Raw genomic sequence first — 16,709 nt, 5'->3', positions numbered from 1 at the left:
CTTCTCATATATAGACGTATGCATTTAAAATTTAATTCTCCGACATGTTTATTTCCTCCGTACACTTTTATTTGTTCACTTTTGACTTTTCGGGTTCCAGCTGAATATTTATTCTTTTCTCATATATAGACATATGCAGTTCAATTTTAATTCTCCTACACAAATTTATTTCCTCCGTGCACTTTGATTTATTCACTTTCGACTTTTTACATTCTTTGAGAATTAATAAATCTCACGTGAATATATGTCATAGTACTAAATATTTATTTTTTTCTCATGTATACACGTGTGCACTTCTATTTTAATTCTCCGACACATAATTATTTCCTTCAAGCACTTTTACTTGTTCACTTTTGACAAGTGTCATGGAGGGACAAACACAGCAGTCCCTCCCTGTACCCACTGTTTCACGAATTGTACCCGCATTAAATTCTTATACCATGAGCTATATAATTTGTACACTTTATCCAACTATTTTTATATCCCATGTAGACATGTGTGGAGGGACGAACACAGCAATCCCTCTTGTACCCACTGCTTCACGAATTCTGCCCGCATTAAATTCTTGTACCATGAGCTATATAATTTGTACACTTTATCCAACTATTTTTATATCCCATAAAGACATGTGTCATAGTACTTAATATTTATTCGCTTCTCATGTATAGACGTATGCATTTTAAATTTAATTCTCCGACACATTTATTTCCTCGGTGCACTTTTACTTGTTCACTTTTGATTTTTCGTGTTCTAGCTGAATATTTATTCTCTTCTCATGTATAGACATATGCAGTTCAATTTTAATTCTCCTACACAAATTTATTTCCTCCATGTACTTTAATTTGTTCACTTTTGACTTTTCACATTCTTTGAGAATTAATAAATCCCACGTGGATATATGTCATAGTACTGAATATTTATTCTCTTCTCATGTATACACGTGTGCACTTCTATTTGAATTCTCCGATACATATTTATTTCCTCCGTGTACTTTTACTTGTTCATTTTGACTTTTCACGTTATTTAAGAATTAATAAATGAAGTACTCCTTCCGTCTCATATTACTTAGTCACATTACTATACTTGACTTTTCACGTTCTTTAAGAATTAATAAAAATGAAGTACTCCCTTCGTCCATATTAACGTAGACATGTGCCATAGTACTTAATATTTAATTTCCTTGTCATGTATAGACGTATGCACTTTAAATTTAATTCTCCGACACATTTATTTTCTCCGTGCACTTTTACTTGTTCACTTTTAATTTTCGTGTTTTAGCTAAATATTTATTCTCTTCTCATGTATAGACATATGCAATTCAATTTTAATTCCCCTACACAAATTTATTTCCTTTGTGCACTTTAATTTGTTCATTTTTTACTTTTCACATTCTTTGACAATTAATAAATCTCACATGGATATATGCCATAGTACTGAATATTTATTCTCTTCTCATGTATACACGTGTGCACTTCTATTTTAATTCTCCGTCACATATTTATTTCCTCCGTGCACTTTTACTTGTTCATTTTTGACTTTTCACGTTATTTAAGAATTAATAAATGAAGTACTCCTTCCGTCTCATATTACTTGGCCACATTACTATACTTGACTTTTTACATTCTTTAAGAATTAATAAAAATGAAGTACTCCATTCATCCATATTACTTGGTCACATTACTAAAAATATATGTCTATTTTTCTATTCTACATTTATCTTCTTTTCTATTTCTATTATCCTCGTTTTCCTTCTTTGTCAATACTTTAAACGTAAAGAGAGGACGAACAATAGCAATGCAAATTTGCACAAAAATTATTTTAATGCTCCTACACATAACTTGTTCACTTTTGACTTTTCATGTTGAAAATTAATAAATCAAGTATATATTTTATCATAATATCCATATTTATTGGTATATAGTCTCAATAGCCTCAGAAAATGATTTGAAAATGAATAATTAATATGAGAGGTAAAATAAGAAGAAGAATTTTTTTTCCTTGATATGTTCACATCGACAAGTAAAAGTAAAGGGAAAGAGTGACATTTATCTCCGTTTTCCTTCATTATCAATACTTTACTTATTTATTCTCCTTTGCAGTCTTTGATTATTATTTCTTTACATTTATAAAATGTATTACTTTATATTTTCATTTCAAAATTAAAATTTGGTGATTAATGATATAACATATATCTTTCTAATTTTGATTTCTTTGTAAAAATTAATATAACAAATTATAATATATTTTTTACTTAATTTAATAAAAATATTTTAATCCAATATATACAACAAAATGGTTTTTATGTTTGGATCCGAATAGTTACTTAATTGAAATAGATATTAACTTGTCGGTATACATATAAAATATTAAAGAGTTTAAAAGAAAAAATTTAGAATCAAAATATTAATTTTTTCTCATATTCTTACTAATTTTCTTTTACATCAATGAACAGTTTTCATTGCCATGATAATGATAAAAAAGTCCGACTCTTTCCATCTCAAAGACTTTTAATTATAACTAAAGTGATGGTACATAAAATACATTTTCTATATATAATAACAATTAGAATGTTTTTAAAAGTTATTTTCAAAATACAAACCTTAAAGACTGACTAACTAAAGTGAATAGACATGTTCGGCCCGTGCATAACACGGGCATATATTGCTAGTTTCCATAAAAACCCAGTCGACAAATAAAACAATAGAAAACAAAGGGGGCAATTAATTATAGGTGATTAAAAAATTTTAAATTTGAATGGAGGTAACTCAAGTTTTTTTTATTGAGTAAAGGTGATAATATTTGGATTAGTGATTAAGAGTCCATTTGGATTGGCTTATAAGTTGGTTTGACAAAATAGAAAACAACTTAAATTAAGTTAAAACGTGCTTAAAATAAACCAAAACCAAGAAGTTGCTCAACATCAACTTATTGTTTTTTGGGCTTAAAAGCCATTTTGTTTTGACCAACAACTTTACCCTTTTATCCCTTATATTTTCTGTTACTTTCAATACTACCCTTACTTTTAAAAACCCTTTAAGCACTTTTATCCAAACACGTAACTGTTTATTTTAAAAATAACTTTCAGCACTTAAAAGTACTTTAAGAACTTATACTTAAAAACCATTTTTTTCAACTAATCCAAATGGGCTCTAAGGACTTTTGACCATATTCCAACTTGCCCAACCGTTTTGTTTTTAACACTTTAGCCCTAAGCTTTATTTTTAACACTTTGCCCCTAAGTTTTGTTTTTTACACTTTGACCCAACTTAATTACCTAAAATTGATGGGGAAAAACCCCCCGAAAAACCCATCAATCCCCCCCTCCTCCCACCCCCCCCCCCTCAATTTTTTTTAAAAAATTTTGATTTTTTTTTGTTTTTTCACCAGCCCGCCACCTCCCCCTCCCTCCTACCCCCACGCCACTAATTTTTTATTTTTTTATTTTTTCACCAGCACCCCCTCCACCCACCCTTCCCCCCATTTTTTTTTAAGTTTTGAAATATTTTGTTTTTACACTAGCCCCCCCTATTCCTGCCCCTCACCCCCTCCCCCACCCCCCGTGAGCCAACACCTCACCACCCCCACCCTCCAAAAAAAATTAATTTTGGTTTTAAAAAAAAGTTTTGAAAAGATCCCCCTCCCCCCCCCACCAACCCCCCCAACAAAAATTTGATTTTTCTTGAAAAGAATTTTTTCTTTCTTACTCCACCAACCCACACCAAAAAAATTAATTTTGTTTTCTAAAAAGTTTTTGTTTTTAGTTTTTTGCACTACCCCCCCCCCCCCCCCCCCCCCCAAAAAAAAATTTCTTGAAAAGAAGTTTTGATTTTTTATTTTTTTTGTTATTGTTTCTTACTACACCCACCCACCCCCTCCCCCTCCTCCTCCTTATCTTTTGCTGCTCCTGCTTTCTTCTTCTATTTAGAAAAAAAAAAACTCACCCAATTTACGTAATTGTTGGACCGGATTTCATTCATGTAGCACTGGGCGTTACTTCATGGGTTATTTCTGCTCATTTGGTAAGTAAAACAATGTTATTTTATTTCAATTATTCATTTGGGTATAACTGCTAATTTTTCAATAATTTACAGTAGCAGTTACAGTTGTTGCAACAAGTGCTAAAGAGGTTGTATAAGAGCTTCTGAATTTATTGCAACAACTGTTGTAGTTTTTGCAACACTTGCAACAATTTATGCAGTTGCTGCAACTTCTGTACTAATCTGTTGCAACAACTGCTAAAATGTGTATAAATAATTTAGCCTACTTGTTGCAACAACTGTGAAAGTTGTTAGACAGTTTCTACTATTTCCAACAACTCACTGACTTGTCGCAACAAGTAGACTTGTTGCTGCAACAACTACATTAGTTTTTAGACATATTTTACAGTTGTTAGATGAAACAGAGACAACCGAAGTTGTCACCAACAACTAAGTGATCAGTTGCAACAACTCACCTAAGTGATATGTTGATCTTGTTCAAATCACAAATGTATGTTCTGTTGTTAATAAATTGCTGAAAAATTTCGAACAAGTAATAAATATGTTACAAAAAGCTCTGTAACATGTTGGATTTTTCCAACAAGTAACAAAACTCGTTGCAACAACTAGTTAGTTGTTGAACATATCACAACAAATAGAAGGACTTGTTGAAACAACCATTTATCTGTTGGACTTAATCCAATAAGTGACAGGACTGGTTGCAATTAACAAATCTATTGTAGCAACTAAGTTACTTGTTGGGGTTTGCCCAATAAGTGACACAAATTACTTGTTCATTTATAAAATCAAGATAAAATTAATTAAATCTTTCTCATCTGGCCCTTAGTATTAAATGTTCTTGAAAATAGTCAATATTGATTACTCCCTCCATTCACTTTTAGTTGTCCAGTATTCTAAAAATAGATTTTCACGTTTACTTGTCACTTTTAGCATATGAAGACAAGACAATTTATTTTTTCCTATTTTACCCGTAGTATTAAATACTCACTTCAAATCATTTTTCAAATCCAATAAAAATATGCACCAATTAATATGGGTACATTGGTAAATTATACACTTCATTTATTATTTTTTAAAGAGTGTGCATAGTCAAAAGCGGACAAGTAAAAGTGAACGGAGGGAGTAGAATGTGTCCCACCCCTTTTTTGGGCTCCCGCGCTATAAACGCACAAGGTTTTTATTGTTGAATAATCCCTATTCCGAAGTGCATAATTTACCAATGTACCCATATTAATTGGTGCATATTTTTATTGGATTTGAAAAATGATTTGAAGTGAGTATTTAATACTACGGATTATTTATTTACAGAGTCGTCACTTGGAATTGAGTTTTGGTGTTCCAAGTCACCTTATGAATCCCTAATCAAAAGGAAATGACTCTTTTATTATTGGTCTGCGAAAACAGAAGACCGGGTAAGGAATTCTATTGATCGGGGAGAAGGTGTTAGGCATTCCCCGAGTCCCGTGGTTCTAGCACGGTCGCTTTATCGACTTATGCTTAGCTTAATCTATATTTGGATAAATTATATTCCCGAGCCTTGATTTGCTCGTACTTTTATTGTTGAACTTTGCTTAGTCTTAACCCGGATGCGTAACCGCATTCCGGATCTTTAAGCGTCTCAAAATAAGATGCGTAACCACATTCTTAATCGAAACAAGATTAATTATTAAAACGAGATTGGCAAAGGTGTGTAACCGCATCCTTGAGTTGTTTAAAGCGTCTCAAAACAAGATGTGTAACCGCATTCTTAATCGAAACAAACATCTTGAAACGTGCCTAAAGCTTGTCTAGCGTTAAAAACAATTATTTGTCTCTAAAATCCGAGACTTAAAATTATTTGGTTAAACTTTCACTCTTTTGACAATGGGTTTTGAAACGTGTTCGCAACCCATCTCGCTCCCTTACAATTAGTTTTACCACTCTTTTCTTTCATACTTGACAACGGAATTTGAAATAAATTCGCATCCCATCTCGGTCATCTCACAGTTAACTAACTAACTCGAGCCTTAGATATTTGTTGAGGCTCAAAGTACCGTATGCATCTAATATTAAATGCCGGAACACGCAGCTCATAGTCAACAAAAATTTGAATATATTCAAGTGATTAAACAAAAATGTCCAAGTAATGCAGATAAGACGTATGTAAGCCAAACAATAAATACCATATCATGCTTTAAAGACTTTCACGTTAACTTCCACAATTCCAAACAAATTCTAACCTTAAACCAAGATTTTGCTACTAACTATTAAAATTTTAAACATGCTAAAGTCCACTGGAAATCACTAAATTAATTAAGTACCAAACCTGGAGAATTAAATACGAATATGAAGGCACTAAACAAAACTAATGCCATTTATTTTCACAAACAAAACTATATGTAGAATCAAAACAAACACCATATCAATATTAACGTTTTTGTTTTTGTTTTTTTTTTTTAAATTTTACAAAACACTAATACCCAACAAATCATCTACACAAGCTCAAACAATTATTGGCAGGATATCGTACTCACTGTATAAGAAATAAAGAACTGATCATCCTATTTTTATTAAACCAACTAAAACATGATCCATTTAATTCTTGAATCCAATGGTACTTAAATCAAATTCAAACCAACTAAATTCCAAATTGATTATTTAACTGAATACGTTCAAACATAAAAGTAGTAATCAATGCAACTAACTAACTACTATTCCCAAAAACGTATCATTAAGATCCTATCAATATATACACCAGATTTGTATAAGAAGTAAAAGGGGAATTAAAAAAAAAAAGAGAAAATTAAAACTTGAATTGGAGCCAATAAACTTCTTTTTTATCAGAGAGAACCTCGAGTGTTACAGTTGAAAATTATGAACAGAACCCAACGATTGAGCTTACATCAATGAATGAAACCGCAACGGAGACTCGACCAAAAGACCTTGCGAACTCGACAACCTCACTCGGACCTTTGTTTGACAGAGGTTTACATGGTATTTTCAATGGTTTTCATGGTTGGTTTTTGGTGGTCTTTTAGCTGGTTTCGGGTGGAGCTGTAATGGAGGTTTTTTAGGCGTAAAACAGTGCAGCTTTCGGTGCTATGAAGGAAAGCTTTGGGCAGTCATCTTTATTTTGAGTTGGTTCAAGGTACTTTAGTGGCTATTTTTGAGGTGAAGGAGATAGAGCAAAAACTTGAAAGAAAATTTGGAAGAAAAGGAGTAGCTATGGCATCAACTGCTATCTTGCTGCTATGGGTAGTAGAATAACCAACCCTCCATCATTTTTCTATATAAGGAAAACTTGTAGCTTGCTGTTGCGGCTGATTTTTAGGTCTTTTTTTTAGGTGTCCCTTTCAGGTCTAGGTCATAGTCTTTATATATATTGTGCATAGGTGTAAGAAAAAGGCTTTGGGTAATGGGCCTTGAAAAAGTTGATGGAGATGGGTTTTCTCTTTTTTTCTTTTTTTTTTTAACTGAAAAAGGCATTTTCTGTTTTTTTATTATTTTGTTGTTATTTTAAGAAAAAATACATAAAAGGATGCATGTGATATGTGTGTGTAGATGAAGTGTTAAAATTGAGTAGTGAAATGACATATGATTAACAAATGAGAATATAAAATATATTACTACTAAATTAAAATAGCAAGATTAAAATATGTACTTACTCTATATTTATTTATTAAAGCTTTTAACTTGGAAATTAAACTAAAAATAGATAACACATTTTCGGACATTTTTTTCTTTTTGTACTAATAAAAATAAAACGAAACTAATCATATATCTTAAACTGTGACTCTATTTTTTGTGATTTTCGAATATTCAAATAAGACCTACTAAACAAAAATAAAACCAAATAAAATGGAAATAAGAGTAAGATAGTAAAATATATCTTTTATTTATGATTCCTTAAAAAGCGTGCAAAAAAAAAAAGTGACCAAGTCATATGGGACGGAGGGAGTAATTTTTTTTTCAATTATTCCCTTAACATTAAAGAAGTAGGGAAAATACATAACCCCCCCCCCCCTCTCACCCCCCACCAACGTATAGTCGGATTAATTATGACGCACTTAACCTTTGCGGGCGACCTGTTACCCCCTGGCCTTATTTTTTCTGTATTTTTGTACCCTTTTTTGACTGACGTGACAAAAAAAAAATTGAAGCCCAGTTGCACAATGGAGAGTGTTGCACACATTGTTTTAAAAGGCAGTGTCAGGACTCGCCCCGGGACTCGCCTCGGGGCAGGGCAGTGGCAAAACGCCCTGGGGCTAACGTGCGGGGCTTAGTTCCTATGAGCCTAACGCCCTAAGCGCCCAACCGTACGCCCTAAACACGCCTAACGCCCAGGGCTCGCCTAACAGTTCTTACACAAATTATATTTTAAATTCCTTAATTAAAATCATTCACCCTCATAATTATTTAACAAAATAATGATACTTAATAGTTTTTCATCTATAGAAATAGAAGATTGGGTGTAACTCATATAACAAGTCGTAGTATTGGATATTTACTATTTGAGAACGTCGTGAGGGTGAATATCACTTATTTTAAAAAAAAAAAACACATAGCAGAATTGTACATTTTCACTTGTCATTGGTCATAAGTCCTATGTATCAGAATTATCATATAATTTTATTTTTTGTTCATGAAGAAGTTATGTTTTAATTGTAATATTGATAAAATTTATAGATTATTTGCTTATAGGGAGATAAAATGAATAGTATGATAGTAATAGTGTTTTAAGAAACTGTGTTTTTTTCCATGTTTGAAAGTTAAAATGTTAGAATTGTTTTGCATTTCATAATAGCTTTTATTTCATTGTATTGTTTATACTTGTAAAATTATGTTATATATAATTACAAGTTATAAGCGGTGTATAATGGGCTTTGATCATTTTTTTGTGAGGATCAAGCGCGCGCGCGCTCACACACACACACAGATATATATATATATATATATATATATATATATATATATATATATATATATATATATATATATATATATATATATATATGTATGTATGTATGTATGTATATATATTTCATTTATTTACAGTTTTCTTTTATTTTTTAATGTAATTTTACCTATTTAAAAATATTTATTGTAATTATATTATTTTAAGAAATACTAAAAATTAAATATCCACAGGGCTTACGCCCCGTGCCTCGAGGCTTACGCCTCGTCGAGGCGTATGTAAAACGCCCCGCCTTAGGCCCCCACCTTTTAAAACCCTGGTTGCACACTCTCCGCCACATTGGTGCCACGCTGCTGCCACGTCACTGCCACTAGGGTTGCTTATCGGGCGGATCAGACGGATAATTATGTTTAACGGTTCGGCTTATCGGTTATCGGCTTTTAAATGTACTAATCCGCTAGTCAACCGATAAGATATCGGTTGGTTCGGTATCGGGTTAACAATTATTGGATGGTTATCGAGCGGTGTATCGGCTAAATCAAAGAGAAAATTAAAATTAAAATCACAACAGATAGTTCAGCTTCTGCCGATGAAGTTAAAATCACTGCTTCCAATCCTTTTGCAACATTCCCATATGTTTGTTACATATCATACAGTGAATATATTACAGTTTGCTTGGACAGTGTTTACACTAGTAATTCTGCCGTTGTTTCAAATGTGAAGTAGGTAACTTGTAACTGAAGGCATTAATGACTATTTATATTTCCTTATACAATCATGTTTGGTCGAACAATAGTTAAACTTTTGTAATAAATAACAAAAGTACTTTTGCAGTTTGTGATTTCACATATATCTAGAGTAGAAACATAAATATAATAATTCTTAGCGGGTTAACGGTTTACCTGATAACGAAATTGAGTAATCCGTTCCCGCACCGATAAACCGTTAATTATAAAATTTTAATTCGTTCACCAACCGTTAATTCGGTAACCCAATACCGATAAGCCAATGAGCCGATTTTGCGGTTGGGTTATCGGTTATGGTTCGGTTTTGAACAACCCTAACTGCCACGTCACTGCCACTTTTCCTTTCTTTTTTTCATTTGATTTTTCTTTTATTAATTATATTTACACTAATTAACCATTAATTTTGTCTTCTTCATCACTAAACCATTCTTCTTCTTCTTCATTTCAAGAAATCCATCAACTCATTTTCTTCCTCCATTAACACATACACACACACATTCAACCCACTTTCTTCCTCTGTTAACAACACACATTCAACTCATTTTCTTCCTCCATTAACACACACACACACACATTCAACCCATTTTCTTCCTCCATTAACACACACATTCAATTTAATCATCAATCATAAAGAGCTTATTTTCAAGAAACATTCAACCCATTTTCTCCAACCCATTTTCTTCCTCCATTAACATACACATTCAATTTCATCATAAACCCCCCTTCTTCTTCTTCTTCTTCTTCTTCTTCTTCATTTCAGGCCGCTCCCCGCCCCCCCCCCCCCCCCCCCCCACCCTCCAAACTTGAGGAGCTGCTACTGTCGCCACCCCCCTGTTGCTGCTGCCCCCCCCCAAAAAAAAAACCCGCTCCTCTTGCCCCACCCATTTGAAGAAATTGCCATTGACACCTATTTGAAGGACAAACTGTGCAATTTCTTCCTTTCTGGGCTATTTTCAATCTGGACTGGAATTTAACAACAATGGAAATTGTTGTTTGTTAAATTTCATGGAAATTGTCCAACCTGCTCCTCTTGCCATTTGTTAAATTTCATGGAAATTCATGGGGAATGAAATTTAACAACAATGTAGAAATTGCACGAACTGCCCATGATTTCACGAACTAGGCTATGTTCAATCATGGCGGCGTCGGCGGCGGCGGCGGGGGTGGTTGAGGAGAAAGAAGAAGAAGAAAGAGAAAAAGGAGAAAGAAGAAGAAAGAGAAAAAAATGGGTTTTTTTTTAAAATTAATTTTTATTAAAATATAAAAATTATTTTTACTGTTTTCGCTCGCTATTACTTTTTTTTTTTGCCACGTCAGCTAAAAAAGGTACAAAAATACAGAAAAATAAGGCCAGGGGGTAATAGGTCGCCCGCAAAGGTTGGGTGCGTCATAATTAATCTGAGTATACGTTGGGGGGTTTTTATGTATTTCCCAAAAGAAGTATGCACAATATTTAAGAGGAACAAATTAGTCTACCTTTATTATATAGGGGTAACTTACTAAACTACATCTAGTAGTTATTGTTTTCCTTTATTATTTTTCTTAATGGATGTGAAAAAAGCTAAAATGACAGTTAAAATGGGACGGAGGAGTACTATCAATTGAGTAATAAAAATGAATTTAATAGAATGTAATGAAAATTTTATACTATCAATGAAAATTAACTTATTATATTAGGTTACTTATTATATATTTTAGTAACGAATTAGTCTTTTATATTATCTATCTATCTATCTATCTATATACTATTTCAAAAGAGGGAACCTCAAAATGTCAAATGTCAAAGTTGAATTATCAAATTACCCATTAAATTAAGTGATTTTACCATTCAATTAAACATTATTCCTATAATTTTTGTTACTAGAAGGTAAATTTACATTTTATAAATAATAATACTGTATTAAAAGGGAATAATAATGTTGAAATTGCTTTCATATTTCAATATTTATTGTAAGCTGTAGAATGCCTAATCAATATTTTGGTACTCTTTTCAACTTTCAATAATAATTGCAGACTTTGAAGTAATATAACTTGAAGAATTGTAACTCTACATATACAATGTATGTACTATAACAATTTTTTTAATCCTTCCGTACAATGCATGAGGTCTTCTTTGAGGATGTTTGCAATTCATTCCTTTTGGAATTCACAGCTACATAATGAAATACTCCCTCCGTTCAATAGTGGAGCCAAAAATTTTGATAAGGTTGTTCAAATATTGACGAGTGTATAATTATTTTCCGATGAATGAGTGCAACGAAATTTTTTAACATCATCACTGCACACCCGCCTAAAGATTTATGGTCCATTTGATTTCGCAAGTTACTCTTGATAAATTTCATTGCTAGAAAACTCTTTACGGTGATTACAGTATCAAATGACAGCAACAACAAACAACAACATACCCAGTGTATGAAATCCCACAAGTGGAGAATAACAAGGGGCATTCTGAGAACGTTACAAAGCGAGAGATAACGACTAATTAATTTTCTTTGAAAAAAAAAAGAGAACAAAATTGGATAATTAAAATGTTCACATAAGCAATTAAAAAAGAAAAGAGAACAAAATAAGTGGTAGCTAACTTGCTCTCATTGTCTTCTTTTAACAATATGCCTTCTTCTTTTCTAGGAAATAGGAAGGAAAGAAGAAAGACTAAAGGAGCTTCAACAAATGAGTCTAACGTAACTCCAAATAGGAATAAAACCTTTAGTTGATTTTATTCAATGATTGCCCAAACTATTAATAATAAATAAATAATAAAAATGAATAGTTTTTTTTATTCATTTTTATTAATTATTAATAAATTTAAATGCAAATCATAACTCAAATACAAATAAGTTTGGTTGGAACATGGAAGAAAATAAGTGCAAATACAAATCAACCAAGTAGCTTCAAACATTGTTTATATGTTTTCTTTTAAAGAAATAAGATACTGCATTTGACGCAAACTTTAAACCGTGACTTTTAGGTAAAATTGAACACCCTTTACCTCTAAGCTATCTATCTCAATTATTTTAAGGGTGTTCAAAATTTACTCCCTCTGTTCACTTTTACTTGTCCACTATTCCCTTTATAGATTTTTATTTTTACTTGTCAATTTTCACATATCAAGGTAAGACAAAAAAAAAAAAAAAACTTATTTTACCCTTGGCATTTATTACTCATTTCAAATCATTTTCCCAACTCCAATACAATTATACACCATTTAATAGGGGTATTGTGGTAAAATACCTATCTTAATCATTGTTTCTTAAACAGCATGAAAAGTCCAAACGTGACAAGTAAAAGTGAACGAAGGGAGTAATTTATATCCAGTTAACTATAATATCTGATGAGTTATGAGTTTTGATGATCGACATATGCATCAGGGACCAGGTCCTTGATCAGGTCCCTTGGTTGTACGAACGTGAAAGCTGTAAAGCTGTGGCACTGTTCAACTTGCAAAGCCACAACAGGACAGACGGATCATTGCAATGTCTCTATCTATATCACATGCTTCTCACATGTTCCTCACTTTCCCCCTTGTATAAACAACATGTTGGCATTTGTTTGACCTAGCACTCAAAACATATTATTCTCATTGTTGAAAAGAGCAGCCACTACTGTTTTCTTAGAGCTTTCAAGATCAAAACTAAATAACTCCAAGGACCAAATCCCAATACTGAAAATGTCTTAAGTCCTAGGTTGTTTTAGTCTTTATCTTTTGATCTAACTATTGTAAACCTACACTTCTTTTAAGAAGAGCTTTTGTAGGTGTTTAGTTTATTAAGCTTTTTGTGTAGACGTCTAACTATAGTTAGTTACAGTGAGTTGAAGTTCAGCTAGAGGTAGTTGAATTAGTTTTGTTCTTGGCTAGAGTTAGTCAAGTGAGTGCTTGCAATAGAGTTATTGTAAGGGAAAGGATTAGTGGGCTAATTTCTTGGTTGCAGAAGGCTTGTAATCTGAAAAACGTTGCTCAGTTAGTGAAGTTGAAACTCCTACCAGTGTAGATCGTGGTTTTTAACTCCTTGAGCAAGGAGTTTTCCACATAAACATTGTGTCTTGTTTACTTTCTGTTTTTACTTAAGGGAACAGATAAGGTATATGGTCCCTTATCTGTTTTGGTGGACACTTAGTTTATATCAATATCTAATCCATATACTAGTACCATTCCAGCCAAGGGTGTGCAGGTGATCACCCTTGGCCATGAGTGGCTCCGCCACTGCCTCCATTCATATTTATTTGTCCATGTTTGACTTGATATACCTCTTAAGAATTAATAAATGAAATGGTAAGTTTAGTATATCACCTATAATTATTATAATTATTTATAAGTCATCTAATGTATGTAGTGAAATGAATTAAAATAATTAAAATATTAATATAAGGATAAAATAGGTATAAAATGATAAATTTTTCAAACTGAATAAATAAAAGTGGACAAAAAAAAAAAGCTGATTGAGTACTATTGTAGCAGTTAATTATTCCATATTCGACACAACAAATACAAGGAAATCGAAGCGGCAGAGGTTATGTTGGGGAAGAAAGGAAGGGAAAAAGTCAAGAATTATTTTTATAACTTGTGTAGTCTTCTTTCCTGAGAGTTCACTCATTCCTGCATGGTCAAAGCCGTCTTTACTGTGCTCGATTTAACTAGACCTATAGAAATGTCTGGGACACGTGTCAAGCAGCGACTGGATGGATTTTTACCACCATTTAACTTTCACAATCAATATAAATCCTTTGGCTGAGTTTTTTTGCTAAAAACATCCCTGTACTATGACTCAAACTTAAGCTTCATCCTTCTAGAAGTTACAAAAAAAGGTCCCTACAGTACTCCAAAAGTGGCAAAACTCATCTCCCCGTTAGTTGGTGTGAAAAAACAAAAGCAGCAACCAAATTTTTCCCTAATCTTCCCATTACTAAAATTTCTTCATTCTGAACTATGGAACCATCCGCTCCGACTCTTATATACCATTAACAACAGGAAGAGCTATGGGTTTGAGCAATTTGTCTTCCTACGCTAAAATTGTTCCTCACAAAGCAAGTCAAAATCAAAACCGTCTTTCTAGTTCCTACAGCGTTCTAATTAGTTAATATAGTTGACGACTGAATTACATAGCTTTTGTTCTAGTCTCTTCGTGGCCTGAATATTGACATTATTACATTTGCTTACGAGAGGTATAAATAACCATACACTGAGATAGATTTGCAAGTCATTCTTAAATACTCCTTACATGTTTGGTAAAATTCTTAATAGAAATTGATGTATGTTGTGTGCAAATTTCAATACAATGACATAAGTACGTTGATGATTGCTTTTCATTAGCAAGGGTGATGATTGCTTTTCATTAGCAAGGGAGAAAAATTACAAGAAATATCTTTCCAATGTAGAGAGGGCTGAGACTAGCTTGTGAATTCTTCCTTGCATACTCCTCCGAAACCGGAGGAACATAGGCTGTTTTTCCTCAGTTCCAGCAGCAAATCGCCAAGTCTTGCCGGTGCATTTGCAAATCACTTCCACAAAAGAATGAGATTGATTGACTTGTGTTTCTTCTTTCTGCTCTGCCATGGGCTGACTTATTTTGGAGAATGAGCATAAGGAAGTTAACTTGTACATCCTGTACTAGTAAATATAAATTAATATCAAGGTAACAACCGGATCCCAGCACATTTCTCATGACATTTTTCTCAATTGCAGGTCGGAGCAGATGATTCCATAGTTCAGAATGAAGAAATTTCGGTTTTTTAAGATTAGCTTCGCTGAAGGTGAACATAGGGACAAAATGGGAAGATTAGGGAAAATTTTGGTTGCTGCCGTTTGTTTTTAGACACCAACGGGGAGATTGTTTTTTCCACTTTTGGAGTATTGCAGAGATGTTTTCTGTAACTTCAATAGTAAAGGGATGAACCTTAAATTTGAGTCATAGTATAGGGATGTTTTTAGCCAAAAACTCCCTTTGGCTCTCTCATTTTTGAACTTCTCTTTCTTTTTCTGCAACTTTCAATCTTCAAACTCATCTCCTTCTTCCATTTCTTGTATTTTCTTCCCAACTTTTCATCTCCGCCTGATTATAAGCTTGATTGTCGCCTTCTTCTCTTAAAGCTTTCAACCCGTTCTTTAAACTACACTAGGAGAAAAACGATCCATGAATTATTTGAATAGCAAAAAAAAATCATAGGAGCGACAGCAACGTTATTAATAAAACTCTCCCATAACCTTAAGAAAGTTTCAAGTATATTTTGTAACTAGTGAAAGTGGCCGTGCTTCGCTCGATGATAAAAGTATCACAAAACTTGTATCTTTATAAATTACATATGTTCTATAGTAAAAAGTAAAATATACAAAAGTTTGTATTGTTACGTATCTTAGAGACCTCAATTTATGATGCCAAAGGTACCCTCTTTGACCAACTATATTGTTAATATATTTTTCAGTCATAACTATCAGAATAAATGTTTTTTTCTCAGGGTTTATTGTTCTTTTTTAGATATTTAACCCTTATTTTTTGAATTATAATGTGTAATATCAAGCAAAAAAATTTCCTAATCATGTGACACACCTATAAGGAAGTAATATGTATTTGTTATGATCTTTAAAAGACACGTGCATCTAAAATTGCTCGTTAAACTTGATCCTATAACAAAATATCATAGCCGAGTAACTCTACCGTCTTTATATGCTAATCTTGTTTAAGCCAAATCATAGCGAATCACTAACATTGACCTAAGTTAGCAAGGAGTAGAAACATACAACAATATTTAACTTGTATAGATACAATAGTTGGAACTATAATATATGGTTAGGTGACAGTCTTCGTCGCAATAAAAAATAATGAATAAAAAACATGTAAAATAAGACATGCATACAAATAGAAAGATATTCAGAAAATAAAAATACCACAAATAGATTAGTAATTTTCTCATGATTATCTCTAAACTCATTATCAAGCAGCACATCCAAAAAGAAATTGTGCTCCCTATGCTTGGTTTCTCTCCTTTCCCTGATTCTTTATTATTGAGTCTTGAGGATTTTCGTGGATGCAATGGGTGATGGCCTAACAACTACGAGTTATATGTAGCCCTCCATAG

Source organism: Lycium barbarum, chromosome 3 (assembly GCF_019175385.1).
Source record: "Lycium barbarum isolate Lr01 chromosome 3, ASM1917538v2, whole genome shotgun sequence".
Classification (NCBI taxonomy): domain Eukaryota; kingdom Viridiplantae; phylum Streptophyta; class Magnoliopsida; order Solanales; family Solanaceae; genus Lycium; species Lycium barbarum.
The sequence above is the reverse complement of the archived record's forward strand: the minus strand, read 5'-3'. Positions refer to the sequence as shown.